This window comes from Engystomops pustulosus, chromosome 1 (genome assembly GCF_040894005.1).
Source record: "Engystomops pustulosus chromosome 1, aEngPut4.maternal, whole genome shotgun sequence".
Lineage (NCBI taxonomy): Eukaryota > Metazoa > Chordata > Amphibia > Anura > Leptodactylidae > Engystomops > Engystomops pustulosus.
In genome coordinates, this window is record NC_092411.1 from 292,728,110 (window position 1) to 292,742,624 (window position 14,515).

Below are 14,515 nucleotides of genomic sequence, written 5' to 3' on the forward strand. Positions count from 1 at the left end.
CAGGGCATTCCGCATCAAGCTTGTTAACTTTGTCGCCACCGTGCTGTGTAAGCCACAAAATATACTGGAAAACTTTTTTCATTTACGGATATTATTTCAGCGCTTCTTGCGCAGATGTTTACATTCCCCTCACCCGCCATATCCCAAACTTATAAGAACGCTACTACACTTGATCTTATACAAAAGGTTCTTAGAAGTGCTGTTTGGGGAGTAGCCTAGAGACAGGGGCTTGGATTGGCAAAAGCTCGCCTGGCAGCGGAGCGCCAGCTCCATGCCAAGATCCAACTAACATAGTTTTAACTGCAGCACCTTTAATCTACTACTAGTTCACTGCCTCCATACATGGTCCCCTTATCAAACGAGCTGTGTCAGGCAGAATTTTGGGTTGTTTTCATGGCTTCCATGTTAACTTTGTCGCCACCCTGCTGTGTAATCCACAAAATATTCTGGCAAACTTTTATCATGTACCAATATTATTTGAGCGCTTCTTGCTCACCTCCTTTGGTTCCTCTCTGCCACCCATTGGTTTGAAGCCTGAGTCCATTTAGGGTATGATGCCATGCCACTCTCTAGCATGCCGCTGCTGCCGCTGCCTCTGCATGCCGTCCCCTATAGTGTCAGGGTCAATTATTGGATGTTTTAGATGCTATCTAGCCTCATTCGGTCACTCTGTCATGGCCATGCTGTTGCCCATAATTTTGGCATAATGGTGCGATTAAGCAGCCTCAGAGGCATCCATGCATGCTGCCCCTGCTGTTTCCTGTCCATTTCCGTGGTGTTTCCATCCTTTTCTGAGGTTCCCAGGTGTTTGGCCAAGCTTCCCTGTGCAGAGCCTTGGTCCCCTTGAAAAATGCTCGAGTCTCCCATTGACTTCAATGGGGCTCGTTACTCGAAACGAGCACTCGAGCATCGGGAAAAGTTCGTCTCGAATAACGAGTACCCGAGCATTTTAGTGCTCGCTCATCTCTATATGTGACCAATTTCCAAGAAACTGAAGATTTCCTACAATGGTTTGTACAACTCCCTTCAGAGGAGAACACAAACAGGCTCTAACCAGAGTAGAAAGAGAGGTGGGAGGCCCCGGTGCACAACTAAGCAACAATACAAGCACATTACAGTCTCTAGTTTTAGAAACCAATGCCTCACAGATTCTTCACTTGGCAGCCTCCTCAAAAGTTCCCGCCAAATGCCAGTGTCAACCTCTACAGTGAAGAGGGGACTCCAGGATGCTGGCCTTCAGGGCAGAGGGGCAAAGGAAAATCTGAGACTGGCTAATGAAAGGAAAAGATTAATATGGGCAAAGGAAAACAGACATTGGACAGAGGAAGATTGGAAAAAAGTGTTATGAACAGAGAAATCTAAGTTTGAGGTTTTTGGATCACACAGAAGAACATTTGTGAGATGCTGAACAGATGCTGGAAGATGCCAGACACCATCTGTTAAGAATGGTGGAAGCAATGTGATGGTTTGGGGTTAATTAATTTGTAAACAGGGAGATTTGGATTTTGAATAAGGAACGCTATCATTCCATTTTGCAACGTCATGCCATACCCTTTGGACAGCACTTGATTGGAGCCAATTTAATTCTACAACAGAACAATGACCCAAAGCCACCTCCAAATTATACATGGACTATTTATGGAAGAGCCAGGCATCTGGTATTCTCTATGTAATGGAGTGGCCAGTGCAGTCACCAGTCACCAACCCCATTGAGCTGTTGTGGGAGCAGCTTAACTATATGGTAAGCAAAAAATGCCCATCAAGTCAATCTAACTTGTGGGTGGGGCTTGTGGAAGCATTGGGGGAAAATTCTATGGATTCTTCTTTGCATTCTTTGATGAAAGCAAACGGTTTTTATTAAAGGAAAAACTGGGTGGCACTACTCTAATTGTCAAATGAACATTGGTGTATTACTTGTCTCTTGCCAGTCAAGTGCTATGAAGATATGACAGTGCTCTAATTCAGAAAAAGGGCAGCAAAAATATTCTTCAGAAAAGTAAAATTATTATTCATTTTATTGGTAATCTTTATTGGTAATCTTATAAAATAAGTCCATGTGGGGGAGGGAGGTACCTAGAGACTCATACAAACACAAGAAATGTGACAGCTGTTTAGTGCTCGTGGCGATTCATCTGGCTTTTACAATCCTGGTTCTTATGGCAACCCAACATTTTTAAATGTTGAGACCAGAAAAAAATTTGGTTGGAGTTACAATTATAAAATATACAGTTCCAACTTACATACAAATCCAACTTAAGAACAAACCTATCTTGTACGTAACCCTGGGACTGCCTTTATTTGCTTTGGCCATATTATGTCATTGGCAATGGTGCTTGATCTGAGTTGCCATATATTGCAGCACTCAGTCGAGGAGAATGCCAAGAGGTCATTTAGTTGGGATTTAGCATAGGTACTAGTATTTATACAAATCAATTCAGAAAAACTGGTTCTTAATCAAACACCAAAACACAACCTATCATACCATAGGGTAAATTTTACTAAACTATAACCTTTATTAATTCATAAAAGTAAAAGAATTTTAAACAGACTAGTTACTAGATTACTAGTGTATCCTATACTGCAGATGGGGGACACAATTGTAAAAAACAGTATATAGGTGTCCAGTGTTTGGAAATGCAATAGGGATAGAGAGTGCTGGATAGGTCTGGGGTAAAAGACCCTCATGATGAGATTTGATCTGACCTATTGAATACAATAAAAAACTTTACTCACCATTTCCGGGTCCTCTGAAGTAGCGGCCATCTTTACTGCTGCGAACAACTGCTGTAAACGCTGAAATGTTTGCCGGCTGCAGACCCTGTGCGCACAACCATCAAGGATCGGAACCAGGGATTGGTGCTAGCACCTATTGCAGGTGTCATGGGTGGATGTTTGCTGCAGGGAGGACCTCATTGAAACTTATTTCAAAAAGGTGCCGCCCTAACCCGCTACTTCTGAAAAGATTTTCGGGGCTAAAAGGAACTGATAGGTTGTAGGTTGAGGGTAGACACATCTCTATTTCAAAAGTAAATTTTATAATAAATCTTAAGCAACATTGCAAAGTAATCAACAGAGATTTAGCTTTTTCTGCCCTCACCTGAGTATATCCATAGAATCCTAACAGCTGGGCCATGGGGAGAGTAGTGGCTGAATGTAAGTCTCCAATGAATCCCACCACCGCATCCTTCTCCTTACATGAATAGTTTGGACCCGTTACTGTGTGTCCGGACAGTATCTGCAGAACATCTTTTATAACTTTATTCACATTTCCACACGAGTCATATATATGATATCCCAGAGTGACATTGGGCAGAATATCAGTGCGCTGGTTAATTTCTTCTATGGCAATGAGAAAAGCCCTGAGATGTGTATATTCCCGGGGATGAGCCCTGAGAAACAATAGAAGGAAAATTTCACATAACATGATCACATCCCAGGACCAGGTTCTAAGTTATTAACTTTTTATTAATTTTTTCATTTTTTAAATTAATTATCCTGTTAATGCTATGGAATAGTGGAGTTCTTGACAACCTCAAATATATGTCTAGCTGAATGTGCTCTGGCATCAGGTATTCCACCTCCATAAAGCAGGATAAAGCACAACCGCCAGGTGGTGTAAAATTAGGTATGACTGAAAACCAAAACCATCTTTTCAGAGACCGCCCCTTAGAGAATATAATATATACTGTATGTCTCCATATATATACAAAACACACACAGTGTACAAGCCAACACTCTAGTGATCCACTAGCTGCAAACCTCCTGGCTGGTGGCTCAACCAGGTTTGGCTCACCAAACCATCCACTCAGGGGCCCTGAATACAAGATATGTCTCCACATATAATACATTAGCTGCAAACCTCCTGGCGAGTGGCATTACCGCGTATGGCTTACAAAATCTAAAACCATCTTCCCTGGCCTATTAGGGAAGGCTACCTAAAAAAATTGCACAGCATGATTGTGACAAGCAGCAGGTTGTAAACCCACTGTGCTGTCCAACTGATTTGACTTTGGGCCACACACTAAGGGTGTTATCCCTGGTATTCACCCTTTTACCCTTTTACAGGGATCTGGACTTCTCTGCAGAGAGATTGCAAGGTGGTCTCAAGGGGCAGGCATAGCGGGTAGTCAAAGTCAGTCTGATTAGATGAAGCCAGTGTACAAGCAGAATTATAAACAAGACAAGGGTCATGGCAGGCAGTGCAGGATCAGGAAACAAGCCTGGGTCAGATAACAGGGAACACGGAACATGAACAGAGTCAGAGAACAAGCCGGGGTCACACATGAGAACACAAACAGAATACCGTACAGCAGGATTACCAAGCTAGTAACCTTTGCTCAGGCATGGAGAATAGTTCATGCTGGACTATATGATGGGTGGTGCATGCTGATTGGCTGGGAAAATCTAGCTGGGAAATGCCCTATTCCTATAAGTAGGAGTAAGAGGTGCCGCCTACACCCTAAGGGAGCTGAAGCATGGCTGTGAACAATGGCTGAATGTAAGCCTGCGACGTTGAATGCAACAAGAGGCAGAACCTATTGCCAGAGTTACAATGGATCTACTGGTTTATATATATATATATAGAGAGAGAAGGAAAGTTCAAGCAGCATAGCAGTTATTCTACGATGATTAGCCAAAAAGAACTAGCTTTGTGCAAAGCCGTACTGGGTCCTGGCCAGGAAAAGGACCCTCCAATAGACAAATGATGAAAAGGCAGCACAAAAAATAAGTGAAAAAACGGTGGTTTAATCCATAGAAGACGACGTTTCGGCTCGTATACACGTGAGCCTTTCTCAAGTGAGGTTACAAGAATGAGTGAACATATATAAACTCTATCTGTGCAGTATAGTAATTAATACAAAATTCACAATAAAGTGCATAATCGACAAAGTGCAGTGCTTCCTTATAGTACATTCAAAAAATACATGATTACAGCTTGTTGTGAAAGCATATAAATACATGATTAAATATTATGAAAGTGAAAAACAGTTCAAAAGCCTTTTAACAAGGTAATTAATGTGTGTAAAGTGCAGGTGCTACTTAAAAACATTACCGGGGCATGGGTAGGCATACTTCCAAGCATGGATCCGTCAAACACGGTTTGTAAACAAAAGTACTGCGCATGCTCGCACTATCCGGCCAAGGATGTCAATCAGTCACGCATGACTCTAACAGGAAGCCTAAGCTTCCATCTTGGGTGTGGGAAACCAACCACCCGGTATGGACATGTGCATATGCTGGAATATGATAGCGTGCACCATTTTGATTAAGGGCAACCAGCAAGTATAGCGTGTATAAGGTAAGTATATAGTATGGTAGGTAAACCAGCCTGGCCGAAGGGTGGTGGTGTCAACCCACAAGTGGGAGGCACTCCCTCACCCCCTGGATAATATGTGGAATGATGATCCAACGATGGACAACAACACCCACTCCAATCCAGAGTCGCCGCAACAGGGGTAACCTAGCAACATATGTTGTATACGCGATTAAATGCCCATGCAGATTGATATATGTTGGAGAAACGGGACCGTATATCAGAACTTAAATCTGACATAAGATGCAATAAATTATTGTTGCTGCTTCCATTTCACTATAAACAAGCACAACACTTAATAGCACAGCCAAGCCCTCGAACATGTCAAAGCACCCAGACGTGGGGGCAACAGGATGAAACACCTCAAGATTCCAGAAGCATTTTGGATCCATCGCATGGACGCTATGACCCCTCATAGACTAAATAGAGAATATGAGATACAGAGTTTTATCTGAATATGCTCTATTGATAACATGACCACATTATAATGTTTTATGTGTTCCTTCCTTAGATTCGATGAACTTGTTGCCTTTATCCAGATTCCATAGATAAACCTCTCCTGTAGGTCAATTTTTCTTTTTCTTTTTCTTTTTCTTTTTCTTTTCCATTTCTTTTTCTCTTTCTTCTCCTAACACTTTTCTTTTTCCATACATCCTCCAATCCATCTCTCCAGTACATCCAGCCCATATTCGGTCTGGACGCCACATTATGCCACCGATCCATCCGAGTTCAGGCTTCAAGTCTGTTTCAACTTTTGGGCCATGAGCCACTACACCGGACTATCCACTAATCATGTCCACCTATGTGAATGTTTCTCTATGTCCGAATAAGACATAATCCATTTCTCATATATTCATCATTGTGACTTCCAACATCCCTCTATGATGATGTTCTGCACCATATGTATATACTGCACTGTATGTTTCCCATTGTATTATATAGTTTATGTCTATGTTAATTACTGTATAGCTGTGATTTCTTTGAAGAACTTAGTTTCTTGGCTCCCCTTAGCTGCTTGCCAATCAGCGCTCATGTCTCTACTCAGAGCATGAAGGACTGTGGGTGAATGCAGATGCCTCTCCAAGCACCTCGGCAGCTTCTCAAGATGCATTTTACCTCCTTCCCGGATCGGATAAGGTACTCACTGAATATACTATGAAAAATAAGCTGATAGCATGGAGACAATCTTTTCAAGGGGATATCAATAATATGCTAGCCCCTGTTAAAGCAGACATTCAAGCACTAGGACACAGAGTACACCACACAGAGGAAAACATGGAAGAAATGGTCAAATCCCATAATGACCTCATTGATACCCACTATAGCAAAGAAGAAGAAGTTGTTCAAGAAAAAATAGCAGACCCAGAAGATTGGTCACACCGGAGCAATATTATGTTCCGGGGCATTCCATGAATTGATCCCTCAAAGTGAGCTTACTCCATATTAGCAAAGGTTAATAGATCAAGCCCACAGACTACCTCGTCCAAAACACCTGGATGAAAACACCATGGAATCTGCTGGCCTGTATCCATTTTTTATACGGTCAAAGATCGTATGATGATAGCTGCTAGAAAGAAGGGAACCCTTCCCCAGCCATTCCAGGACATTACCCTATATACTGATATATCTGCGGCTACGTAAAAAGCTTAGGAAGCAGCTCCAACCTACAACAGCTATGCTTAGAGACCAGCAGATAGTGTATAAAGGGGGTCCCCGTCAGGCTGGTTGTTACTAGAAATGGCACAGTGTCGTTGATCAGATAGTTGGAAGAATTAACTTGATTGCTAGAAGGGGGGGGGATTCCTATCTCAGAATCGCTTCAGTAGCAAAGAGCTCCTCCACCATGAATAGAGGAAGTGTGGTGTACAGCAGGGTCACAAGAAAAGAAGAGAAGATGAGGTCCCAGCATAGCCCTGGCTTCTGCCGTCCATACTAGTTAACATCTGGACTGGTAACTAATTATCTGAAGTGTGGATCACACCCGCTAATGTGCAGCATTATAGCTGCAGTGTTTTTACTATTTCGGCAGCACTGTTGTTTGCCATGTTTGTTTCACATTGTTGGTACAGGCTCTGAGATATGGCATGAGATTATCGGGGGGTACTCGGGTGGCATTATGACACTACTTACAAATCAAGGGCATTCTTCTTTAGGCAGAGCAGTCCAGAGAGCGATTAAAACTAAAATATTATGGGTATAAAGTTCTTATCTATGAATACCAAAGGACTTAATAGTCCTTATAAGAGGGCTCAGATGTGGAGGGACGTGCACAATCAAGCCGGTGATGTTCTCCATATACAAGAGACGCATATAAATACAGGAGGACACAAGCAGATTTAATAATCCTTATGTCCCGCACATATATCACGCTCACTTCCAAGCTAAGAGTAGAGGCATCACGATTGCTGTTAAGACATCAGTAGCTTTTCAGGAGATTAAGGTGCTGAGAGACCAGGTGGGCACATATGTCCTGATTGTTTGCACCCTCAATAATGAGCTTTACACCCTAGTCTCATTCTACGCACCTAATTCACGCCAAATACACTTCTTCCGCAAGATGAAGAGAATTTTGCAGAAACATGCACAGGGAGAAATTATATTGGGTGGGGATTTTAATATCACCCCAGATCCTGAGATGGGAAGCGAGCTATGGCAAGCAGACTTGTATGCGCAGCATAGCACAGAGAGAGATCACACTTTTCCCTCTAGTATCCACAATTCGTTTTCCGGGATTGATTTATTCCTGGTAAGCAGATCCCTAATCACAAAGGTGGTAGACTCGACCATAGAAAACATCATGTGGTCCGACCAGGCTGCCATAACTCTTCCTATCTCGGATGCACATGATCAAACACTCACGTATATTTGGAGATGTAATAACTTCATATTGAACCAGCCTAAATTTGAATGGATATTTTAAAGAGATTTAAAAGAATATTTTAAGTTTAACCCAACCTCGGTCACTGACCCCATACTAATATGGAACGCACATAAAACCTACATTAGAGGTATTTTAATCAAACTAGGGATCCAAGATAGGAAACAGAGGTCCAGGGACATTGAGAATGCCATGGAAGAGATTGTTAGACAAGACAAAGATGATAAAAATGCCCCATCACCTACTATTGCAGCAGCCCTACTTCAGAAACGTGAACAACTTAGACTTTTGCTAATTCATGTTTATGACAAGAGACTGCAAAAAATGGGGGCCATGTACTATGCTCAGGGGGATAAAGCGGGAAAGCTCCTGGCCAAGAGATTTAAATCCAAACAGCTAAAGGCCAAAATCTACACGGGGGATAACACAGGGAAGCTCCTTACCACCAGGGATATTGCTAATAGGTTTAAGGACTACTATGCAGACTTGTACAACCTTCGGGATGGCCCCTTTACATACCGGCCAACTCACAGTGAAATAAAACCTCTTTAAGTAACCTTAGTCTAAAGGCCCTAAAGGCGGAAAAACTAGAGAGCATGTCCCGACCTATCACGAGTGGAGAGGTCTCCAGAGCCCTTAGAAAACTAGTGTCTAACAAAGCCCCGGGGCCTTACGAAATTATAGGAGAATATTATAAGCTTCATGCTAATGTGCTATCTGAATACATGTCCTTCACATTTAACCAGATGATAACTATAGGAGAAAACCAGGAGGCGTTAATAGTCACGATACCTAAATCTGGTAAATCAGCAGATATTTCCCAAAACTTCAGGCCAATTTCCTTCTTGAACGTTGGAACCAAGGTTATCCTGCCTGATCATTACCCTGCCTGATCAGTAACAACCAAGTAGGATTTGTCAACACAGACAGGCCTCAGACTATACCAGGGAAATTATTAATCTGGTACACTACTTAGAAAGCCAACAATTGCCCCCAATGTTTTTAGTGCCTGATGCCAAGAAGGTGTATACATTGGTCATATGCCTTTTCAGCCCTCAATGCAATGGGCTTTGAGGAAAAAAATTTAAATGCCGTTACATGCCCTGTACACAGCTCCATCGGCTAAAGTTTACGTTAACAGTGCCTACAGGTTTGACTCCTACATATGACGACCAATTATGGAAGCTAATCCAGCATGAAAGGCTTATGCCCACTATATACACATCTGACCTCCTGCTTATTTTGCTACTACTATGCATATAGGTTATGGGAGAGAGGCTTTGGTCTTACTGACATATATTCATATTCTGAGAGCTATAATGTTTTTATTCCTCATTCAAAAGATGATTATTAGGGCTTGTTTATTGTGGAAAAAGGTATCGGTTAGATTGGCACTAGTTAAGGGAACATCTGACTTTTTGATCACTTTCTATTACATATTTTTAGGTGGTAGGAAGCACTAAAATTGCAATTTTGAATTCGTTTTTTTATTTTCATTTTTTGTAACCCTTCACAATATGGGTGTAATAATTTAATATCTGCTTGGCCTAGGTCTCTACGGACATGACAATACCAATATTGTGGGATGGGTCTTATTTTTTTTTTTTTATGCAAAATATAATTATATATAGGAAATAGGTGATTTTTGTGGTGTGTTAATTTTTCAAATTCTCAGAATCCACCAACCCCTTGTTTATACTGGAACCTACGTGCCATTGATACTCACGAACTTACGGAAACCTTGCAGTCTTCAGTGTCCCCCATCTCCTTCTTCACTTGTCCAAAGCTGGCTAGTAACCATAATGACTATATAGTCAGACGTTCCATAAATGAGATAGCAGCACTTTCTATCCAAAATTTTAAACACAGATGTGGGCAACCTTGGCACACAAACAAAACCTGTTTCCTTTGGCGCTGTCCCAGGTGTTCCAAGGTCTGTGGAGAAAATTTCTCTACACTCTCGACACATCAAATTTATGCTCAAAGCCTATAACTCTGCCCTTCTTGTAGGTAAATAAGACTATTTCACCATTATAATCTCCTCTCCCTAATAATCCTAAAAGTCTTTTTTATGCTCTTCATTCCTTACTTACACCAAAAGTGCAGCCACCGGTCACTGACCTTAGGGCTGAAGATCCGGCCAATTACTTTCGAGACAAAATTTACTGTAGCCGACAATAAATTTCCCACATGTACCATGAATATACCATGCACTCCACTGAAGCTGCTCCTTCTAAAGTCTCCAATGATCTTCTCACTGCTAAATACAAAGGTTACTATTTTCTCCCCGTGCTTCTGGATATTTTGGCAGCTTTTGATACTTTGGACCAAATGACACTGTGCCCTCTTAGTTTTTTTCCTATCTTTCTGACTGAAATTTTAGTGTCTCCTTCTCTGGATCTCTCTCGTCTCCTCTTTCTTTTACTATTGGGGTTCCTCAGGGCTCCTTCCTAGGTCATCTTCTCTTTTCCCTCTATATTGCCCATATTGAACAAACCATTAGTAGATTCTTTTCAGTATTATCTTCTTGCTGAGAATACCCAACTATATACTACTGCTCGGAATATCATCCCTGCTCTACTTCAGAACACCTGATTGACTCTATGCCAATTCTAATATAACTGGTCTCTACCTGAAGCTTTATCTTTCTAAGACTGAACTACTTGGCTGCATAGGGGTTTTGCTAGACACTGACCTCTGGTTTGAGCCTTACACACAATCACTTGCACAATCCTGCCGCTTGCAGCTACAAAGCATTTCTAGAATCCATCCTTTTGTGACCTCTAAAACTCTAATTGTCACTCTATTCCACTCTAACCAACCAAACCCTGACATCTCCATCTCGGTCTGTGGGATCACTAAAACACTGAGGTAGCAGGCCCACTGTATTGGGGTTTACTGGACTCCGACCTCTCCTTTGAACACATATATATGCATATTCAATCTCTTGTTTGCTCTAGCCGATTGCATCTCAGAAACATCTCCAAAATCTGCCCATTCCTTACCAATGAAACCTTATTGATCACTCTCAACTAGACTTCTGTAACTCCCTACTAATTGTGCTCCAACTTGTCTAGCCCATGCTCTTCAATCCTCCAGTGATCTAAGAACACTTTCTTCCTTAATTCGATCCTAACACTCACGCCTCCTGGACTTCTCCGGAGCTGACCAATTCTATGGAATGCACTACCTCGAACTATCAGGCTAATACCTACCTAACACATTTTCAAACAGGCCCCTTTTCATCACATTCCCTAATTTCATGTACCTTCTACTTTCCTTTCTTCTAACTTCCACCAATTTATCCTCCTGTCTATGTAATTCCTCATCTCTTGATGCCATTGAACAGGTTCCTCTGCAGACTGATGGGCCCTGCTCTCTGTAAATATGACAGAACATTCATTCTGCATTATTTATTTATTTATTTCCTTATTTTATCCCTTGAAGAATGGCTGCACCATTGTACAATTCACTTTCTGTGCCCCCCTTCATCCTCATAGTCTGTAAGCTCTTGTGAGCAGGGCCCTCATATCTCTCGTTTCATCCGATCATTTTCATTCTCTGTAATCTCTGAGTTTGTGTTTTATTCGTATATGTAGCCTATGATCCGTCCAGCGCTGCCGAATACAATAAATAAAGCTTTATTATTTTTATTTATTAAAAGCTTTATTATCAAATAAACCTTGTGGCAGAACTAAAGGAAAATAATGAAAAGCATTAGTCCTGGAGGATAGAAATTTAATCTGTTGTGCTTCTTTACAAAGTATGACTCGGTCCTAGTCATCACACCCTCTTTGGGTCGTCTTACACACAATCGATAGCCTGGAAATGTAGTGGCCTGGGATCACAGTCATGAAAATCCTTAACATGTTTTGCAACTAGTTTATCTTTTATACAGCCTTTGTCACATACATGATCCCTGATACAACGTCTAAATAGTCTAATTGTTTTCCACACATAAGTGGGCAGAGACATGTTATGAGGTATATTTCCCCCCCCCCCTCCCCCATTGTACTACAGGTGACAAAATCTTGAATGTCATAGAATGTATTTGTGTTGGCACAGATAAATGAATTCCTGTGTGAATAAAGGCACAAGCCTGGATGTTTTAGGTAGTTTAACATTTAGCCACGTAATAGATCCCTTCTGTGGTTCTGTGGAGCGGTCTGTTGTACTGAGCCATGAAAATTCTTCCTGTTTCATTTATTTAAAAAACTAAGAATTTGTACATTTGATAATAAACATAATTGTAACAACGGGTGAATTATTGGGATTGAAACTTTAGGAAACATCAGAAGGAGATAACAGTAGACTCGGGAAAGGCATTGTGGGGATTTAAAATTTTGTTGTATTAGACATTTCTTTTAACTACTATATACAGGATAGATACATATACACAGAGCATGTGACTGCTTAGGGGTCCGTGGTGCACAGAGGGCCCAGCACTGAACGTCTCCATCCTTCTAGGTGAATTCTGGGAATTTCTATCTTCCTCTACCATTTACAATGTTAACAAAACTACACACGAGAATTTCTTTAACAGATCAGAAAAATTCCTATATGACCCAGTGAAGTTAATTAGAAGATAATTTTGCTAATATGTTTTTCAGTAATCCTTCAGGTTCTACGACTAAATATATCCTGAGTACAGTTTTGGTTGCTCGGCACTTGGGCTGGATGTTCCAGCCGGCACCCGCTGTGTGATGTGAGTTGGATGCATCAGACTCACTCATGTGTAAGAGGCCTTAGATCTGCAGCCTCATGGCCTCGTGTAAGGAGAGAAGTGACAAAGTGACCTGCAGACCAGATTACAGTCTCTATTTCCTTATCTCCTGACAATGGGGGTCATTTACTAAGGGCGCCATACGTGTTTTCCCGACGTGTTACCCGAATATTTCCGATTTGCGCCGATATTCCCTGTATTGCCCCGGGATTTTGGCGCACGCGATCGGATTTTGGCGCATCGCGCCGGCATGCACACGCCGGAAATCGGGGGGCGTGGCCGAACGAAAACCCGATGGATTCAGAAAAACCGCCGCATTTTTAAAAAAAATGTGTCGCGAAAATTGCACTTACCTTCACTAGGAATAGGCCGGTGAATTTCAGGGCATTCCAGCGGGCCTCGGGGAACTTCAGCGCAGCAGCGCCACCTGGTGGACAGCGGAAAAACTACCTTAGTGAATCGCCGGAAGACCCGAATCCACCGCAGAGAACGTGCCGCTGGATCGCGAATGGACCGGGTAAGTAAATCTGCCCCAATGTCTCTATGAAACAGTCACTATCCACAAGAAATGTGATCAGTCTTTTCTTATAACTTCTGATGTACTACATGTAGATTCTTACTTACCCTGTACACATCTGGTTGTACATAACATTCCCATTCAGGTACCACCATGACACCCAGGAATGAACAGTGAAGATCCCCCCTATAATGATGTCTCCTTCCTGAGAATATTTGTACTCAAAGGTATAATTCTTCATGACAAGATCACATTGAGCTGCTGAGTCCTGAATCTCAGAAGTGCAGAGAACTAATAGCAATAGTAACATGGTGAGTAGTTGATCTGAGCAGGTGTATCACACGCAGCAGCACAATGAGGTGAGGGATCACTCAGCTCTGCTGCTGGCTGGAGGCAGGGAGAGGTTTATATAACCAGTTACAATGTCTTCTACTGCTAAAATGATAAAGATCTCTTCTAGAACACAATGTCCAAATAGTCACAACCACCGGGGAGCCCTGAGCCCCGAACCAGGAAAGACTTTACATTTCTAATAAACCTATTCCTCTCTGAATTAGGGAATAATTGAGGAAACTTTGAAAATAAAACGGTAAGAGGAATATTAACTTCTTACAGGGAGATGAGATGTGACCAGGCTTTGCCTTTCCTTTATGATACATGAATGTCCAGTGGTAGGACATTGGGAGCGGGAAGACTAATGTGCAGCATGAGAAGTAATGATACTGATATTACTCTTATCGAAAATGCACTTTATATAAGTTAACTTGACTTAAAGAGAGAGAACTCATTTAGTTATCACAGAAAATGGTGGTTCTCTCCATTCTCTTACACTACAGACTGAGTTATCATGTCTAGTTAATGGGTTAAGCCAGTCCTGTTATCCAGTGCAACAACCTGCTCATCCGAGCCGGAGTGCACTGGTCGGAGTGAACTTAGACTGCGGTCCCAGTTGTCGGCTAGTACCATCACCTCCTGTGGTGGTCCAGAGGATCCACAGACCCTTCCCAAAGAGTCTCTCAGCGAGACCCCGTTCTCGCCCCTAACAGGTTATATTACAGGAAGTGACAGGAAGTCCCGAGTCCT